At 42.8% G+C, this 19,693-nt stretch overlaps 1 protein-coding gene across 4 annotated transcripts in view; it reads right to left on the bottom strand.

Moving 5' to 3' along the window:
- The window catches only part of rbfox3a (RNA binding fox-1 homolog 3a), a 960,486-nt gene that overhangs the window by 523,370 nt on the left and 417,423 nt on the right, over positions 1 to 19,693 (bottom strand). The window lies entirely within an intron of this gene.

The raw sequence follows: 19,693 nt of genomic DNA, 5'->3' as shown, positions 1-19,693 counted from the left end.
ACTCATATGTTGATAAGAGTATTAAAAACTTGAAAAATATTCCTCTAAGGTACATTTAGAACAGATAAAAAATGTGCGATTAATCGCGATTAACTATGGACAATCATGCGATTAATCGCGATTAAATATTTTAATCGACTGACAGCCCTAATAATAATATAATAATAATAAGTGTTGTAAATCCCCCTGCCTATTTTGATCTTGTGGGAGGCGGGGCTTAGCCTCCACCTACCAGGCCACGCCTGATCCCACTTAAGGCCTAAAGTCAGCCCTGCTCAGTCTCTCTCTGTGTCTGTAGCAGCAAGCTGATTCCCATATGCTCTTCACCGGTTGACTGTTGATGCATTCTATGAGTAAGTTGTGATTATGCTTTGTAGTTATTGATAGCTTGTTTAGGCTTACCCTGCAAAAGCAATATTTGATTTGTTTGTAACAAAGTGTTGTAGCTCTTCCTGATTTTCATTTGTGTTTATTTTCTAGCCTTAAACATCATCATCATCATCATCATCATCATCATCATCATCATCATCATCATCATCATCATCATCAACAACATCACCTTTAACTGTAACAGTCAACTGCTGTGAAAGGACATAAATGATTAAACCACTCTCATCGTGGGTCATCGTACTTTGACTGGTATGCTAAGACAGGCACTTTAGGCAATTCTCCCTAAAATAAACGTTGTTTATTTTGCACCTTTCAAAACATAGTTTACAAAGTAACTAACAAATCCACTGACAGCAAGTTCATAAAAAAATAACTGAAACTCAACATGAGAATAGATAGTCAAAAACATAGCAAATAATTTAACTGAAAAACATAGAATGAGAATAAATGAAAAATGAAATATGACTAAAAGTAGGATCACATAAAAGCAATTCTAAAAAAGTGAGTTTTAAAAGAGCAGACAGTTGTTGCAGCCCTGATCTCCTCAGGTTGGTCCAGAGTCCAGGTCTACGAACCTGGTTCAACCTAACCTGGATATGTTTGAGTTAGCCGGTTGGCCTAATCCAAAACATACGCGCTCTCGCTAAACTGTCCTACGACGCTGGTTATCAAGTGGATCGCTCAAGCCAGCCGTGTCCTATCTAGTTAGGTGCGCGTTCACATGAAAGGGGTGGTATCTGGAGCATTCGACCAATCACAAACATGGAGAAGCGCACTGACAGCGCAGCGTCATACTTCCTGAATGAAAAGTGAACTGTAATACTAGTCAAAAATGAAGAAGTTAAACTTTAAACATCCATGACTTAAACACTTGATCAGGATCAAAGCCACAGAGCTGCACCTGCAAGGTGAATACAGCTGGGAACAGAACACGTGTTTGAATGCGTACATTAACAGGTTTATGATATCACTGCCCGTCTAAAACACGATCTGACTTCAATTACATTTGTCTCGAGTGTTTCGTCAACTTATGTGTTGCTTAAAATAATACTTCTGCATACAGTCTGTGACACTGTGAGTGTTGCACGGCCAGATACGGCTCAGCTGACTCAGATCAGGAGATATGTGATACATTATGAAGTGATATGCCGCGGACTGTACTTAATGTACTCTGATCCGGTTACTTATGTTGTGGCCGATATTTAAGTAAGCTTTCTTAACGCTAATGTTATAACAGTCAGATTGCTCTGAAGATGGAGGGGATATTCTATTCATGTTCACGTTCACACAGTCGGTGATTTCTGCCGGCCGTTGGTCAGCAGGCGGTGCTTTCACTGAGTTGAGCTCTTAGCCTGCAACCTAACCTGGTCCCGACCAGGTTAGCTGCTTAGCATATATTACCATGGAGATCTAGCCTGCTAAAAAGAGAACCAGCTTCGGATGACCGGAAAGCCGGAGTTTTCCCTGAATTTAGCCGGCTAAGCGAAAATCCTGCTTCGCAGTATACCCCCCAGGTCCTCTGAAGGTTCCGTCTCCTTTGTGTTTGGCCAGTGCAAGGCAGCCAGGATTGGTGTGGTCATGTTTCCTGGCCTGGGTTCAAATCCTTGCAGCAGAGTTTTGGATGAGCTGGAGGCGGGAGAGGGATTTCTTACTAATACCAGAGAGGAGTGAATTACTATAATCTAATATACTGGTGTGAATGCATGGATGATAGTTAAACATACTAACACATAACTGAATGACAATACGCAAATAATGCACACAAGGTTGTGAAAGTGTTGTGTACATCAGAGCTTTGAGATCAGCAGCTGCTGACTGGAAACAATGTTGGTAAAAAAGTATTTCAGATCGATAGAAGATGAGTTTGTGGGTGACAACACGGTGTGCAGCTGGGCTGAACTGGACAGTGTGTACAGCTGATATTGATGCATGCAACTTTGATACAAGTATATTCTGAATACATATTTTGTGGCACAAGGTTTTTAAGAAGAGTTTCAGAAGATTAGGAAAGGCTTTCTGGAATTTTCAGAAGAATTTGATTCATTCCTTTAAGTTTTATAAAAGCTAAGTCATTGGACGTCAAGGAATGTGGTCTTTTTGGAGCCTGTCATTTGCTTTAGTGTTAACAGTTATTGTTGTACATGGACAGGTCACAAATAACTATTACTGTGTCCATGTTTGTGTGGGTGCAGGATAAAACCCTTACAGTTTAAGCTTTTCAATAGATGACAGTGTATTTCCCGAAGCAGAATTATGTAAAAGAAGATGTATGCTAATTAATGTATACATATAGTGTCTTTGTTTTTTGTATGTAATGCCATGATAAGAAGTGTTATATAGTGCTATATATCAACATAGGCAAATAAAGCCATTACTCAGCCACAGTCTACCAACAGAGGAGTTTCAGGTCATTATGCTTGTATCATTATCACACATGTACTTTTCCCTTTTGACTTACATTGGCAAAGACATGTCTGTTTATCAGCATATACTTTTCTCTCTTATTTAAATCATAAACAAGTTGTAAAATGTGCCAAAAGTTGAATCCAGAGTATTCTGGATTTTTTTTCTCTCTCCATTCTTTGGACTGAACTAAGACCGGACTGGTGGATTGGCCTTGTATATGAAAGGCTGGACTTAGGGACAACGGAAATGTGCATGCTATATGGGCTAGAGCATGGGCTATTCAATTAGTTTGGAATGGGGGCCGGTTGATGAAAATCGTAATCGAGCAATCATATTAAGAGCTTCGGATACAGTAAATACTACAACAGCATAGTGGAGTGCATAATATTGTGTTAATTAATTAAATCAAACAACATAGCCCCAAGGCCTTTATAGATCTAAATGGCAAGTTCAGAACTCGCTAGGCCTACATGTGAAGCTCCTTTAACCATCAACATCATTTCATTTCATTTGATTTAATGTAGGTGAAATTATCTAGTCATTCACGCAGCGATGCAATCAATGACAGGAGTTGTCACTACAGTAGCTAGTAGGTGGGTTCGAAACCCGAGCCTGCAGCAGTTTTCAAGCATTGTCTTCCGCTCTATCTCTCAATGTAACACCCTCTCTGGAATAAAGGCACTCTGGCCCAAAAAAAAATCTTAAAAAAAAAAAGTCGATTCCTTTTTAACATTATACTCAAAGGGCCAGTGAATATCAACCCGGGGCCGGATTTGGCCCGCGGGCCGCCAATTGAATAGCCCTGGGCTAGAGTCACTATGAGTCTCTATTTTCACTGAGGCAGTTTGTTTACTGACGTGTGTCCACCAGCAGCATTGAAGCAGTCTATGTCCGTATTGTATTGATTACATGAAGAAATCCATATTGCCCTAGTTATCTTTTTTGGGAATGCATTGCATACTGTAGATGTTTGATCAACCCAAGAAGTTAAAAAAGGGTTCATTGGTTGGTCCCTTGGTGGCAGGTTCCAAAATTAATGGTTTAATGTTTTCAAACACAACAAATAGTATGTCAAAAGAGGCTCCTGGCTGTGTAGTATACAGGTGGCATGCAGTGTATAACAATGATAACGCTGTTTCAAAGCAATCATCATCATGCTTATCATGGAATAAATGATAATCCCCTCATATTGAAACAAGCAAATGAGCAAGACGGCTGTGAGTAGCATCTTCCATTAGGCTAATCATTCACAGTGCCACTCTTCCAGACGTTATTTCATTACAGCACGCAGAGCGCACTGCGCAACGCCTTTGTTTGCATAAACACCGCAGAGGGATATCTGATTGACAGAGTTGAAACGATAAGAGGCAGCTTCATTTTAGCTGGGCTGTTTGTTCAGAGCGACGCAGTTAACTGACTCTGTGTTTTTCTTTTCTCTGTGAGCCTTATCTTGTGCCTCGATTCTCCACAAACCTCTTTACTTCCTACTGTGTCTATAACAAGTATATCATTATCAACAAACGTAGGTTTAAAGGAAACAAGCTAATGGACATCGAAAGACATACGTTATTATTAACCCGTTAAGCCCTGAGCCTGTTTTTCAGGACTCAGGCTCGAAAATGACATTCCCAGAACAAATGACTATAACTTCCCTTCCAAAAGGGGTAAATTAATAATATTTTTGCTCAAAGCAATGATAAACCTGTGAGTTGGACGTACACTGAACAAAACTATAAACGCAACACTTTTGTTTTTGCTGAAAAGATCTGTGATAGTGAGCACTTCTCCTTTGCCGAGATAATCCATCCCACCTCACAGGTGTGGCATATCAAGATGCTGATTAGACAGCATGTATTGCACAGGTGTGCCTTAGGCTGGCCACAATAAAAGACCACTCTGAAACGTGGAGTTTTGCTTTATTGGGGGGGGTCCGAAAACCAGTCAGTATCTGGTGTGAGGGGTAGGGTTAGGGTAATGTTGTGAATCGAGTGGCCCATGGTGGTGGTGGGGTTATGGTATGGGCAGGCGTATGTTACAGGCCACTCTAACCCTAACCAGTAGAAATGATAAAGAAGTAAAAGTCTGCTGCTTGTTCTACTAGGCCAAAATAGAGTCAAAGAGTATATGAGAGTGAGAGTGTGTTAATTAATATATTTGGCAGTTTGGAGTAAGTCTGTAGATTTGTGTGTGTGTTTCATGTATAGGCCTCTCACGATAATTAATTTTGTTGGATAAATTTTCCCGGAAATTATTGCGATAAACGATAATATTGTCGGCACCGTTGTATGACCATTTTAGACCACTGACATAATGATAATATATAATAATAATTCAAGTACATCCTTTCAAACTGCTAGTCACATCCTCATGTAAATGGCAATTTATCGAGTTCATTTTTATTTATCGTACGATAAGTCAATTAATTGCTTATCGCGACAGGCACACAATAAAACAGTGGAAACAAACATGTGTTTGACTTTCAATAGTGAATGATACTTTGTGCCCTTTATAGTCTGTGTCCAATATTGTGTATTTGTATATATTGTATATATATATATGCTAAGGTCCCGCTGCTGACACAATAGCAGTCATTTAGTGTGCATATGTGTAATTAAACCCATGATATCAAAATCTCACTCCAGCCAGGTAGCCAAAGTTGGCAACCCTGCTCTAACCCCCTAAACGCACCAGGAGCGTCTGCGCTGGTGCTCCAAAGATCGCGGCCACTCTAGTCAATGGGTGCTATTCCACCAGCACCGCTCGAAGCGTCCCAGAAGCTCCTCGCTGCAAGGAATTTCTAAAATATAGGATGAATCCTATTTTTGACGCGGCGCAGGCAGGAAGTGATGAAAATCACCTTGTTGTCTGCTTTGCTGGTTGAGGGGGTGCACCCAAAACCGGCTCCTTCTCCTCCCCCCCACCACCGTCTTTCAAGGAGGAGAATACATGCCAGCGTTCTCCTCCGGTTTACAGGCACTGTAAATTATATATATATACAATAATTATGATGATGAATGCATATTTTTTTACCACTAAAATACAGCAACACATCTTTGATTCATGTCGTTTATAACTGGAATATTACAATTATTATTAACTGTGTCTGTAGTCTACAACACAACAAAATAGGAAATAACAACAATAAACACGATTTAAACAGACACAAACATAAACCATTTAACTACGTAGCCTACTACTGGTAGAAGTACAAATGTCCAGGAAATATTCCAAAATTAACAACAACTGCGAGGCTGCACACACGACGCTCCGCTTCCGCAACGTTTTGAAACGCGCCTGGTGTTAGGTCGCAGGAGGAGGTCGCAGGAGGAGGTCGTAGCGCGGCGCAGACGCTCCTGGTGCTTTTCTCCAACGGCGCGCACACACGTTTGCATACTGAAACTTGCATTAACGTAGCCTGCCAATCACGAAAAGCCTTCCTGAAATCTGTCCAAACCAAACAGTATACAAAGCAGCTGTGCCACTAATGGCGTGTTTTCTTTTGCTTTTCCACTAGGGGTAGTTAGGGGCTCAGGGCTACTTTGTCACTTTTTTTCTGGCCCTCCAAAATCGAAGTTCTTACCGGGCCAAGAGAGAATCGCTGGCAAGGGGGCTACAACTACAACAAAATGAACATATTTTACCGTGATTGAATTGTAATACACGTCTCAAAATTATGCAGAAGTAACAACCATGAATTAATGCTTTGACAAGTCTGCAGACAGACGGCAGGCGAAAAACCTTTTTAAAATGCGTGTTTTCTGAATGGACATCGGCTAAGCTAACGTTGTATATGCTCCGACCGCTCACACTCACATCAACGGCCTACAGACGTAAATAAACCAGCGACAGTTCACCATGACACAGACAGTCTGTGGTTTGTACTTGTTTAACTTTTGTCTAGTTTCTGAACAGATATGAGGAGCTGTGAGCTCTGAGTGCTAACCGCTAACGGCTGATGTTGGTTTTGTGGTTCGCATTGAAGATGACGTCACGGCTACACTGCATTACTACTGCCCCATCTACTAAACTGTCATGGAAACGCAGCATAAAGTGAGCCTGCACCATAACGGCCCGTCCACACTACAGCTTCGACAGCTTCAAAAATGGTTTCCAACGCGTCTGCCCATTCACTTTGAATGGGGTGACGTCAATTTTCGGTGATTTCGGTTCAACTTTTGAAGCTTTCGGTGGAAGCGTCAGCCAATCAAATCATATGCCAGTACAAGCTCTAGCCAATCAAACCGCTGCTCGTGTGTCAGGGGCGGGAGATTCATGTGATTGGTTGTTGGTCGAGCTTCAGACACGCCCAGCTCCAAGCTTTTTTTTAAGCTGTAGTGTGGACGCGCCGTTAGTGTAATCCTACACCCTCTTTAGCATAGGAGAGACAGAGTCACTTGGTAGGGGGCTCAAAATGTGCTTATAGGACTAGGGTTTGTAAGAAATTAAAATCAATGTTTAAATTACGTAATTTAGATTAAACATACTGTAAACTTAAAACTGTTTTATTCTGAAAATACTTCATTTCAGGTTAGCATTAGCTTGTGGCTAACGTTATTGCCGAATGTTAAATGAATGTACAGTTTTATTTTGAAAAGCATCCCGTTGTTTACATGATGTCACTTCCGGCTTCACGTTAACAATGATTACAGCCGTTAAAATGCATTAAATAAAAAGTCATGAATGAGAATATGAGGAGAAAAGGCGTGTGGAGTGAACACACAACGTCTAAATCCTTTTATTTACGCAATATCAGACACAGAAGAACGAAAGGAGGGAGGACCCCCTTTCGTCAGACCCGCCAATGAGAGGAGGAGCCAGGAATTGGATATTAGCGGGTTCCACGTAGAATCACTCTCTTCTTCCTCCCACCCGAACATGGCGCTGTGTTCCTGATTTGCTCCGTTTGTTTCAAAACCACGTTACTTAATTAAATTACCCATTTGAACCTTTTCGAGACTACGTTGTCTCTTTATAACTTCCTCCTGGACTCGAGAACACCGAACAAATCTTCAGGTTATATTAAGTAACCTTTTTTCATATGTCTACATTAGGTGGAGCCCCAAGGAATATACGCCCTGCTGGGCCAAAACATGGACCCACTACACTGATCCTGACCGGCTAAAGCGAATTGCCATCAGCCACTTACGTCTTTTAACCCAGGCTGTGACGGTTCAAAAGTAAGGGGCCCAACCCACTCCAAAAAATGAAACTTTGACTTAATTACATTTATTTCGTCAACAGGTTCCATGTAATTTCATCTAACTTAATGAATTTATTTAACAGGAATCAATAACTGTCAAATATTACTTTTGATCAACAAGATATATTTACGCTTGACCAAATTACATCAGTTATGTTAAATTCAGCCTGTCCTCCTACAAAAAACGACCATATAGGTCGATTGTTCAGCAGCTAAATACGACCCAGAGTCACGTTTTAAAGTGTAAGAAACAACATGCTCCTGTCGATTGCAAACGCTCCGGAGGGTCGTTTATTCACAAATAACCCTCTCTGGAAAATCCTAAATTGTGGAATAGTTTGGCCATTAAAATGCTTTTTTATTAGATTTCTAGCGAGAAGTGTATATTGTACTTTTATAATCTACGTCCAGTGGATGTGAAGGATCTACAGTTTAATAGATATACCAAGATGAGTTGAGGTCTCGCCAGGAGAACGTGTATATGGGGCAGCTTCCATGTAAAGTTAGCGTGGGTGAAAACAGTTTTTCCGGTCTCGAAGTTTTCATAATAAAACCGGAAGTATTCCCCACACTGTCAAATGATTACACAGTGATATCTCCATTACTCATCCACTAAAAAACATCAGTTTATCCTTGTTAATTACACAATATTGATTGGTTTAAATTGTGTACAATGCTTTTGTGTTTTTAACCTTCGATTCGGAGAAACAAATTGTTTTTTCGGAGTTTAGACACTACAGAGTTTCCGAAGACACTACACTACCCAGAATCCCCAGCTATCGTTTGGGACTACAACATCCGCCTTGCTTGACAAACCCCGTGATTAGCCCTCAAGCTCTGTGATTGGATGTTGGAGTGGCAGTGCGACAAGGTTACGCTGTCAAACAGCTCTTTGAAATGGAATGGAACCACGCCAGACTATCCAAAATTGGACTTGGACGGGTCCAGCCCGGCCCTCCCCCCCAGAATTACACTTGCTGGCTATTGTGTGTTTCGCAACATGTTCTATGGCACGTCTCTACTGGGAAATGTAGTTTTAAAAGACGTTTTCGTATTTCCCACAATTAGAAGTTGCCAGTATTAAACTGTATACATCCCTGGAGGTTTAGGGGATATGAAACACATTGGTGTTATAAAATTTAAAACATATAATTAATACATGGGTGAAAATTGCTTGTGTCCATAATGGGCAGCATTAATACCACATGCCAGCTAAGGTCAGAAGAGCTTTATTTAAGAGCTGGTCTTATGTCTGTGACCCCTCCTGTTGTTAATTGATAAGCCTGAAACATGCACTTGTCAAGGTTCAGATGCACATTTAGCAAATATGGCAGTAGCCATCGATCATCTTAAGTTAAGATACTTTATTGATCCCAAGTTGGGAAATGTTTTTGTTACAGCATCATGTACTACTTTGTTCTACTCCACTACGATTCAGAGGTTAACCTGGTATTTTTACTCTACTACAGTTACTTTGCAGATTCTGATTTAATGATGTGAAATATAAACAACCCTTAAATCAGACTTTAGTTACACCTGAGTAAAATTCAGCCTTATCAGTTTGTCTGTTTTGCACATCCTCCTGTTAATATCTTTGGACATCCTGCACTAAACTGTTTTATTGTAGAGATCACTACAGTATCTTCTTGATATTTTCCATTCTATATTTCTATCATTGACCCCTATTTTGTATGTAGGCTACTCTTAATATTTAAATGTTTTCATCAAATATAACTTATTCAACAACTACATTCAATAACGTGCTAGGAGGTGCGGTTTAGACCAGTGGTCTAGTTAATAAAACATAATAATGTACATAATGACTATCCACTTTATTGTGAAATTAAAACAGAACGTTAAAGGAAAATACAGTTTCAGTCTCTCGACGTGAAGCTTATGCATTGTACCAGTAACTTGTATAGACCTGTAACAGTCAACTGCATGAGGAGTTGGAAAGGTAGTTCAGAAAATCAGTAATATCTTTAAAAACTACAAAAAAGTCCCTTTCTATCAGCTGTGCACCGTTATGGTGTAAATACAGACAGATCTACTAATTGGATCAAATATAAAAGTCAGCCGAATTAGTGTTGATACTGCAAGGAGACGTATTGTGTGAAAAGAAATGCAAGATGTTGTTTAATTGTTGATATATTTATGGTCCACGTCACGTATTCAGTTTTGGCGGCATCTCTTCCAGTTTGTCAAAAGGTCTTCTGATCAGGGCTCTATAAATACATATTGTCACGTTTGTAGTTTTGTCTGTGTTGGTGTTTTGCTTGTCTTTGGGTTTCCTGTTTTATTGTGTAAAGTGTTCACCCCCGTTTCCTGCCTGTCTGCTTTCTGTCTGTTTCCCTCCTTGATTACCCGATTGTGTTCACCTGTTGTCCTTGTGTTTCTCCTCCCCTGCCCAGCTGTGTCTTGTTCTGTGATTACCCTTCTGTGTATTTAGTCTAGTCTTCCCCTGTGTTCCATGTCGGTTCATTGTTTCACCTCCATGTTATTCCACGGTCTGTGTTCCTTGTGCTGCTTTGGATATTTTGGATTCTGCCTTGTTTTTGCCACAGCTTTATTATTTAATACATCTCGCTTTTCGCTATTCTGCATTTGAGTCCTACCTGCTTCATCCATTCGTAACACATATCTAGGGCAGATATGTAATATTTAATGCAGCCGAACCGTGTATTGCAATGCCGTTATGTGACGACTTTCAAAGAGAAAAGCAAGAACACTCGGAATAAAGTATTATTTTTTTTTAATGTTTTCCGATTTCATATCACATAAACACTATATCCCGACGTGCATTGCGGTGTGATTTTAGCCTATCAAAACCTCTGAAAACAGAAATGTGTCTCTCAGAATCGAAAGGGAAAAACACAAAAGCATTGTACACAATTTAAACCAATTAATGTCGTATAATTAACTAGGATAAACTGATGTTTTTTTAGTGGATGAGTAGTGCCGATATCACTGTTAAATCATTTGATCATTGGTTTTATTATGAAAATGTCGAGACCGGAAATACTGTTTTCAACCCGTAACTTTACATGGAGGCTTGCCGCATATACACGTTCTCCTGACGAAACCTCAAATCATCTTCGTAATATCTATCAAACTATAGATCCTACATATCGACTGGACGTGGATTCTAAAAGTACAATATATACTTCTTGCTAGAAATCTAATCATAAAGCGTTTTAATGGCCAAACTATCCTACAATTTAGGATTTTACAGAGAGGGTTATTTGTGAATAAACAACCCTCTGTAACGTTTGCATTGAACGGGAGCACTAGAGGCCGACAATTTTCAAACTTAATTATAGGTCGTATTATGCGCTTGAACAAACGACATATTTGGTCATAAGGGCTTAAACAATCGACCCATTTGGTCGTATGAGTTGGAGGACTTGTTGGTTAAATTAACTTACATTATATATTTACTGGCAACATATTTAATGCTTGTCACTTTAACGCGTATCTTATTTGTAGTAGTACAATTATATATTTGAATTCAATTAATTAGAAAATTATATTTTCATCCAATATATAACAAAAATATAAAGTTTAACATATTTCTAATTCGCAAACAGGTTCCACACAAATGCATTTGGTAAACCCAACATGTTTTGTTTCTTTAACATTTCCTATATTCAATAAATGGGCAGGGTAAAATATGGCCTGACCCTGCAGGTGACACAAAAGGGGTTTCAGTGGGAGAAATGTGCATGTCATCGGAGAAGAGTATCACCCAAAGAGTGCAATAGCATGCGGAGCCTCTGTGAGTTACAACTCCTCCATTTACTACTTAAAACAGTAGTTTGTTGTTAATTGCAACAAATGCAATTGATTTTCCTGTGAGGAAAGTCTGTCTTTCACAAACACAGGTGTGAGGATGAACTTTATTCATCATAGAGTATTCGAGTGGGAGGATTTGGTAGGTCATTTTGCATTGTTAAAAGTAATTCTGGCTTTTGTAAGAACGCTTCAAAGCTCACACAAATAAGTATGACAGGGCATTATAATTTATAATGAGAAGAGAATGAATCCTTTCTAAAAAAGAGTCAGAAAGACGCTGCAAACATAAGACCTCAAGTAACAGAAAAATAGATTATGGGGCTATACAAATTAAAGTAAAATGAATACAAATATTGTCACATGGCAGCAGGGTTGAAGAAAAGCATTGTGTAAAAGTGAAAAGAACAAAGAAGCTTTGATATTCTGTATAAATGCAACCTCCTGGGTGGAGAGATGATGTGGGGACATTGGAAAGCAGGCATGAGAAGCAGGAAGTGGGGGAGAAAAGGTTGAGATTTCTGTCACTACCTTCAATTCTAAAAATAATCTGAAGTACAAACACAAATAACAGTGTACCAGTTTAAACCACCAGAGCAGAAAAGACACTAAGACAGAATCACACAATGTTATTTTAATAGAGAAACAAAATGATAACCAGAAAGAGCCATTGTGAGGCTGACAGGTGTAACGTTATCAGGGATATTTCAGCTTGATGTTAAACCCTTATAAAGGGTGTGATGTAGTGGTTGTAACTGTACCTGAATTGGTCAGTGATTTCTTTATTTACTTTTTTTAGGCCTTTTCACGGCTAAAACTCCTGATCTTGCTAAAACTTACCATCTTATATTTAGCCATAAATTCTAACTGAACTTTTTGAGAATTATGTACTAAGCAAGAGCTGCTTGTGTAAGAGGATGAAGCTTTTGTTATGAAATTTTGTTTTGTTTTTTGAGAATTCTTATTAGGTCTAATTATCTTACTCTACTTCAAATCTTTCAATATGCCTAAAATGTCTTCAAAAAGAGAAAAAGATTAAAGCCATCTGACCTTATTGCTTAAGTTTAAAATTAAGTTTGTTGCCATATTTTATATTTGTTAAACACACTTCTTTATGCTGGTCAATGGAAAATAAAAGGGACTTGGATTGTCCTTACACGGGTTACAGTTTCTTAAATTCAATGTAGTGTTGTCTGTTACTCAACTTTAATGTGACTGCTCTTACTGACATGTTTTCAGTAGAGATTTGAGACATTACAGAAACTCAACTCATCATAAAGGAGAGTGACAGACAAGGATTCCTCAGTGATAGACAGAAATGATGATGAAGAAACAAAGTCATTCCTGGAGGTGTGTGATACACCAAGCTCCTGATGACTGAGTGAAAGCTGAATACTGACGCATGACAGGAAGGAGGAAAAAGAGAAACAGGGAGGAGGTGTGCCCAGATGTCTCCTCTAACCCCCATTGGGGATCCTCCTCTCAAATCTATCCCGCTCCTGTCACCACGCTGATGAGAGCATGATGGATTGGATTTATGTTCTCTTGTCTCTGGCTCAATTTAATTGGCTCAGACACATTACCATTCAACAAGACAGCTTACTATCAGTTCTCAAGTTTTCTTTTAGCACCCTCTCTTATTTGGTTCTACTCCATAAAGAGTTAGCACCCATTCACCAGATGGAAGGGACTTATTCTTATGTCTTCTGCTAGCATAGTAAACGCCTCTTTCACATGTGCTACCCTTGTAGGTAGCAGCAAACATATTTCAGCGTGGATCTTGTAATCCATCCTGTTAGAAATATGTTTGCTGTTTTGTTTCATTTGACTTACAGATGGAATAACTCCAATGCATGTTTCAGATGAACAAAAATAAACTATGTTAAAAAATCAGTTTTAATGACAAAAAGTAAAAAGGAACAAGACGGATAAATGCAAGTCTAATGTCTACATGCTGACATGTAGGGGTGTTAATCTCTAGTTTCATCACGATACAATATTATATTGAATTTTTTGGATGGTAATACGATATCACAAAGTGAATCAGAAAACGTTGAAATCATATGAACGTATAACGCTATAGGAATTACAAAAAATACAAATGTATTTTACTACTGTGCTCTTCGGACAATTGATTAAAAAAACGTTCCCATCTATATATAGAATATTTAAATGAATACAAATAAAAATTCCAACTTGTCTGAGGTCTAGTTCCTTGTCTAAGCTTAGCCGAAGTTGTGGCTAACTTCGGCGCTAACCCCTGTTGCCTTGATCAGCAGGTGGAAAGCAACACATGGAAACTTACATTTGGGTCTTTAAGAATTAAAGCATTCATACTGACAAATAAACTGCAGCTACACAGCCACGTTTAAGGCTAAAATGCTACGCTTGCTAACGCCACCTGCACCACTCTTTTAATGGCACTATGTTCATAGTGAAAATGGTGATATTAAAGAGCAACTTGCAGGCTTTTTTTTAGGCTATTAGATTTATGCTTAACCTTGCCTGAAAATTACAATTAAAAAAAAAAAAAAGTGAATGCAGGATTTGATATGTTTTATGAGACATAAGGGCAGGAATTCAGAGGGGAAAGGAGCCATTTTGAGCTCTGCTATTAAAAACGTTTTTTTTTGTTTAAACGTCAAACGCAGCATATTACGTCACATGGGGGAGCAACTTTCTCGGACTCCATGTCTTCCCAATCCGCGGTAGTAGTTGGTAGTTGGTTTGAGCGGTTGTGATTTAGTGAGCTGGTATTTTTTCGGTAATTTTACATTGCATTTCACCATTTGTAATCATGGTGAGCTTGTGTTTGTGCAGGTTGCACAAACTCCAGCCTGTCAGAACATCGAGTCCACAGTTTCAGGTAAAGGACCGGAGCTAGCGTTCGTTCCTGGGTGCGTTGTGCACATACTGCTGCACATACTTTCCACAGCTGAGGCCTATCAAACAAAACGTTTATCAGGAAACCGCATTACATCTTTCTCCCCCCTTCGTTCCTCTCTCTCTCCCCGTAGGTAACGCGAGATACTGCTGATACTTGCACATTCGTTTCCGTTATGGATCAGTGTCAACAGTCCTGCCAGTAACGTTACTATATTATCAATACTACTTTAGTTATAGCCTGATATAGCCTATGATAGCTAACTTTCCAATGTTGTGATGTGACTGACGTTAGCTAACATTAACTGTAGCTAGCGCCGGTCACTCACAAGACAGCTGTGGTGTGAGGAGAACTCCACTGGTTCTCCTCACACCACAGCTCAATTTCTCTCCGATGGCCGTTATTTCTTCTAATCCTTGGCTGCTCCTGGTCTCTTGGACGCCCAGCAGGCTCATAATTATAAGGTCGTGGTCCATCATATGCATTCGAATATACATTTTCAACCTCTTCTGTGTCAAAACTAGCATTGTGAACCATGTTCATTAATACATCAGACCGGCCGCTCTCCCTCATGTGACGTCACACGCGGGTGGTCTTTTTGTATGCGGAAAATGTCTTACAAAAACAACGCCAGATGTCAGTGTATATTTATTTATTTTATTTTTTAATCTAGTGTATACATCATTTTCCTACACATTTATTTACTGGGGGTTCTAACCAGCAAGTTGCTCTTTAAGCAGGTATACAGTTTACAATGTTCCCTATCTGAGTCAATATCACTATAAAGTCACTTTGGTGTCCCCATCAGAATCACTCAGTCATCATTCAAATGTAGCAGAATAATGAAACTCTGAGGTCTTATTATAAATGGCCAAACATTGACACACATATCAGTACAATGATAAGTCTCTTGAAATGTGTTTCCTTCATTTTATATCGTATTTTTCATTGGATGTCCGTGATTTTGACATGTCCCACACACTGCTCTGCTACAGTGTGTGTATAATAAGTGATGAAATGATACTACATTTTTAAAATAATTATGAAGCTTAGCGCAAGTTCAATGAGGAAGACCAATACCCCCTGGTGTTACACGTCACTTCAATCTCCTCTTCCATTAAGTAATCAGCTAGCCAATCATCGCACCTTTAAATCTGCTCTTCCCTCTCTGTCAGTTGTCATTTCAGGCGTCAACGCAATTGGTAGTACCTCAATACTCCTATCTCGTTAAACAAACACTCAGAAAAGATAAAAAAAAAAAAAAAAAACTCAGATGTCTAATACAGAAGGCTCCGACAACGAACCTTTTCCGAAGGATCTCGATCCCGGTTCCGACGTACCTCCAGGAGTACCTTCCAACTCCTCAAGCCAACGGCGCACAAGCTCCCGTCTGGCTTCCCGTGGCGAATCCCGAACAGCAGAGGCGGATTTCCTCATCTCCCACCTACTGCAGCAGGGCACCTCCCTCTCTCCCAGCTTCGGGAACTCTCCGACCAAGTCTCCGGTGCGGTCTCCCAGCCAACTCTCCAGCCAACTCTTCAGCCAACTCTCCCGAGAGACCGGGGCGAGGACGCGGAGGGAAAAGGACAAGGAAGCAGAGCCCTCCACGAGCTCGCTCATCAAAAAGATCCACCTTTCCCCAGGCGCACCCGAGCGCCGGCCAGCTCGGGAGCCTCGGTAACCAGGATGATAGCCTAGCTAACACCCTGCAAACTCTGGCAAGCTCCATGCAGGGAATTAACGCTCACCTTGGATAAAGGCTCCGCTAGAGCTTCAACTTCTCTCTGAAGAACCAGCACCTTACCGTGGTAGAGAGGTTTGTGTGCCCTGATGAACCTGGGGGCTGTGTTGTCTGGAACCTTGTGTTCCTGGTAGGGTCTCCCATGGCAAATTGGTCTCAGGCAAGGGGCCAGACTAAGATTGGTTCAAAAGACCTCATGAAAGACGACACAGGAAGTGAGGATACCCGGCCCGGAGGAAGCCCGGGGTCCCCTTCTGGAGCCAGGCCCAGAAGGAGGACTCGTCGGCGAGCGTCTGGTGGCCGGGCTTGCCACGGAGCCCGGCCGGGCCCAGCCCGAAAAGGCAACGTGGGCAACACCTCCGCTTCTCCGTCCCGCGGGCCCACCACCTACGGGAAACATCGATGGGGTCGGGTGCGCTGCCAGAAGGGTGGCAGTGAAAGCGGAGGGTCTCGACGGACCAGACCCGGGCGGCAGAAGCTGGCTTTGGGGACGTGGAACGTCACCTCTCTGGGGGGGAAGGAGCCGGAGCTTGTGCGGGAGGTGGAGCGGTACCAGTTGGATCTGGTTGGGCTCACCTCTACGCACAGCGTCGGCTCTGGAACCTTACTTCTGGATAGGGGTTGGACTCTATTCTTCTCCGGAGTTGCTCAAGGTGTGAGGCGCCGGGCGGGTGTGGGGATACTCACAAGTCCCCGGTTAGGTGCTTCGTTGTTGGAGTTTACCCCAGTGGACGAGAAGGTCGCCTCCCTACGCCTGCGGGTTATGGGGGGGAAAACTCTGACTGTTGTGTGTGCTTATGCACCCAACAGCAGTTCAGAGTATTCGGCCTTCTTGGAGACCCTGGAAAGAGTCCTGTATGGGGCTCCTGAAGGGGACTCCTTAGTCTTGCTGGGAGACTTCAACGCACATGTGGGCAATGATGGAGACACTTGGAGGGGCGTGATTGGGAGGAACGGCCCCCCTGATCTGAACCGGAGTGGTGGTTTGTTACTGGACTTCTGTGCTAGTCATGGATTGGCCATAACAAACACCATGTTCGAACATAAGGATGCTCATAAGTGTACGTGGTACCAGAGCACCCTAGGCAGAAGGTCCATGATCGATTTCGTTATCGTATCATCGGACCTGAGGCCGTATGTTTTGGACACTCGGGTAAAGAGAGGGGCGGAGTTGTCAACTGATCACCATCTGGTGGTGAGTTGGGTCGAGTGGCGGGGGAAGCCTCTGGATAGACCTGGTAAGCCCAAACGTGTAGTTCGGGTGAACTGGGAACGTCTGGAGGAGGCCCAAGTTCAGGAGGCCTTCAACTCACACCTCCGGCGGAGCTTTTCGGGCATTCCTGTGGAGATTGGGGACATTGAACCAGAGTGGTCGGTGTTCAAAGCCTCTATTGCCGAAGCCGCGGCGGGGAGCTGTGGTCTCAAGGTCTTAGGTGCCTCAAGGGGCGGTAACCCTCGAACCTCCTGGTGGACACCGGTGGTCAGGGAAGCCGTCCGACTGAAGAAGGAGGCCTTCAGGGATTTGTTATCCCGGGGGACTCCCGAGGCAGTTGCAAGGTACCGACAGGCCCGAAGGGCAGCAGCCTCATCCGTGGCCGAGGCAAAGCAGCGGGTGTGGGAGAAGTTTGGAGAAGACATGGAGAAGGACTTTCGGGCGGCACCAAAGTTGTTCTGGAAAACTGTCCGACAAGCAGGGGGAAGCAGGGAACCATCCAAGCTGTGTACAGTAAGGATGGGACGTTGTTGACCTCAACTGATGGAGTGTTGGGGCGTTGGAAGGAACACTTTGAGGAACTCCTGAACCCGACAACTCCGCCCTCTATGTTAGAGGCAGAGCTGGAGTATGACGGGGGATCAACACCAATCTCCCGGTGGGAGGTCACTGAGGTCGTTAAACAACTCCACAGTGGCAAAGCTCCGGGGGTGGATGAGATCCGCCCGGAAATGCTGAAGGCTCTGGGTGTTGAGGGACTGTCATGGTTGACACGTCTCATCAACGTTGCGTGGAAGTCGGAAACAGTACCGAAGGAGTGGCAGACCGGGGTGGTGGTCCCCCTTTTCAAAAAGGGGGATCAGAGGGTGTGTGCCAATTACAGAGGCATCACACTACTCAGCCTCCCCGGGAAAGTTTACTCCAAGGTACTTGAAAGGAGGGTCAGGCCGATTGTCGAACCTCAGATTGAGGAGGAACAATGCGGATTCCGTCCTGGTCGTGGAACGACGGATCAGCTTTTTACTCTCGCAAGGATCCTGGAGGGGGCCTGGGAGTACGCTTATCCGGTCTACATGTGTTTTGTAGACTTGGAGAAGGCGTATGACCGGGTTCCCAGGGAGGTACTGTGGGAGGTGCTGCGGGAGTATGGGGTGAGGGGGTCTCTACGCCATCCAATCTCTGTACTCCCAAAGCGAGAGCTGTGTCCGGGTCCTCGGCAGTAAGTCGGACCCATTTCCGGTGAGGGTTGGCCTCCGCCAGGGCTGCGCTTTGTCACCAATCCTGTTTGTAATATACATGGATCGGATTTCGAGGCGTAGTCGTGGGGGGGGGGGGTCTGCAGTTCGGTGGAGTAAGGATTGCACCACTGCTTTTTGCAGATGATGTGGTTCTGATGGCTTCATCGGTCTGCGACCTTCAGCACTCACTGGATCGGTTCGCAACCGAGTGTGAAGCGGCTGGGATGAGGATCAGCACCTCCAAATCTGAGGCCATGGTTCTCAGCAGGAAACCGATGGACTGTCCACTCCAAGTAGGGAATGAGTCCTTACCCCAAGTGAAGGAGTTCAAGTATCTCGGGGTCTTGTTCTCGAGTGAGGGAACAATGGAGCGTGAGATGGGCCGGAGAATCGGAGCAGCGGGAGCGGTACTGCAGTCGCTTTACCGCACCGTTGTGACGAAAAGGGAGCTGAGTCAGAAGGCAAAGCTCTCCGTCTACCGGGCCATTTTCGTTCGTACCCTCACCTATGGTCATGAAGGATGGGTCATGACCGAAAGAACGAGATCGCGGATACAAGCGGCCGAGATGGGTTTCCTCCGCCGGGTGGCTGGTGTCTCCCTTAGAGATAAGGTGAGAAGTTCGGTCATCAGGGAGGGACTCGGAGTTGAGCCGCTCCTTCTTCGCGTCGAAAGAAGCCAGTTGAGGTGGTTCGGGCACCTAGTTAGGATGCCACCTGGGCGCCTCCCTAGGGAGGTGTTCCAGGCACGTCCAGCTGGGAAGAGACCAAGGGGTAGACCTAGGACCAGGTGGAGGGATTATATCTCTTCGCTGGCCTGGGAGCGCCTTGGGAT

This window comes from Pseudochaenichthys georgianus, chromosome 19 (genome assembly GCF_902827115.2).
Source record: "Pseudochaenichthys georgianus chromosome 19, fPseGeo1.2, whole genome shotgun sequence".
NCBI classification, from domain to species: domain Eukaryota; kingdom Metazoa; phylum Chordata; class Actinopteri; order Perciformes; family Channichthyidae; genus Pseudochaenichthys; species Pseudochaenichthys georgianus.
Note: the sequence above shows the minus strand (reverse complement) of the source record. Positions and strands in the feature narration are given on the sequence as shown.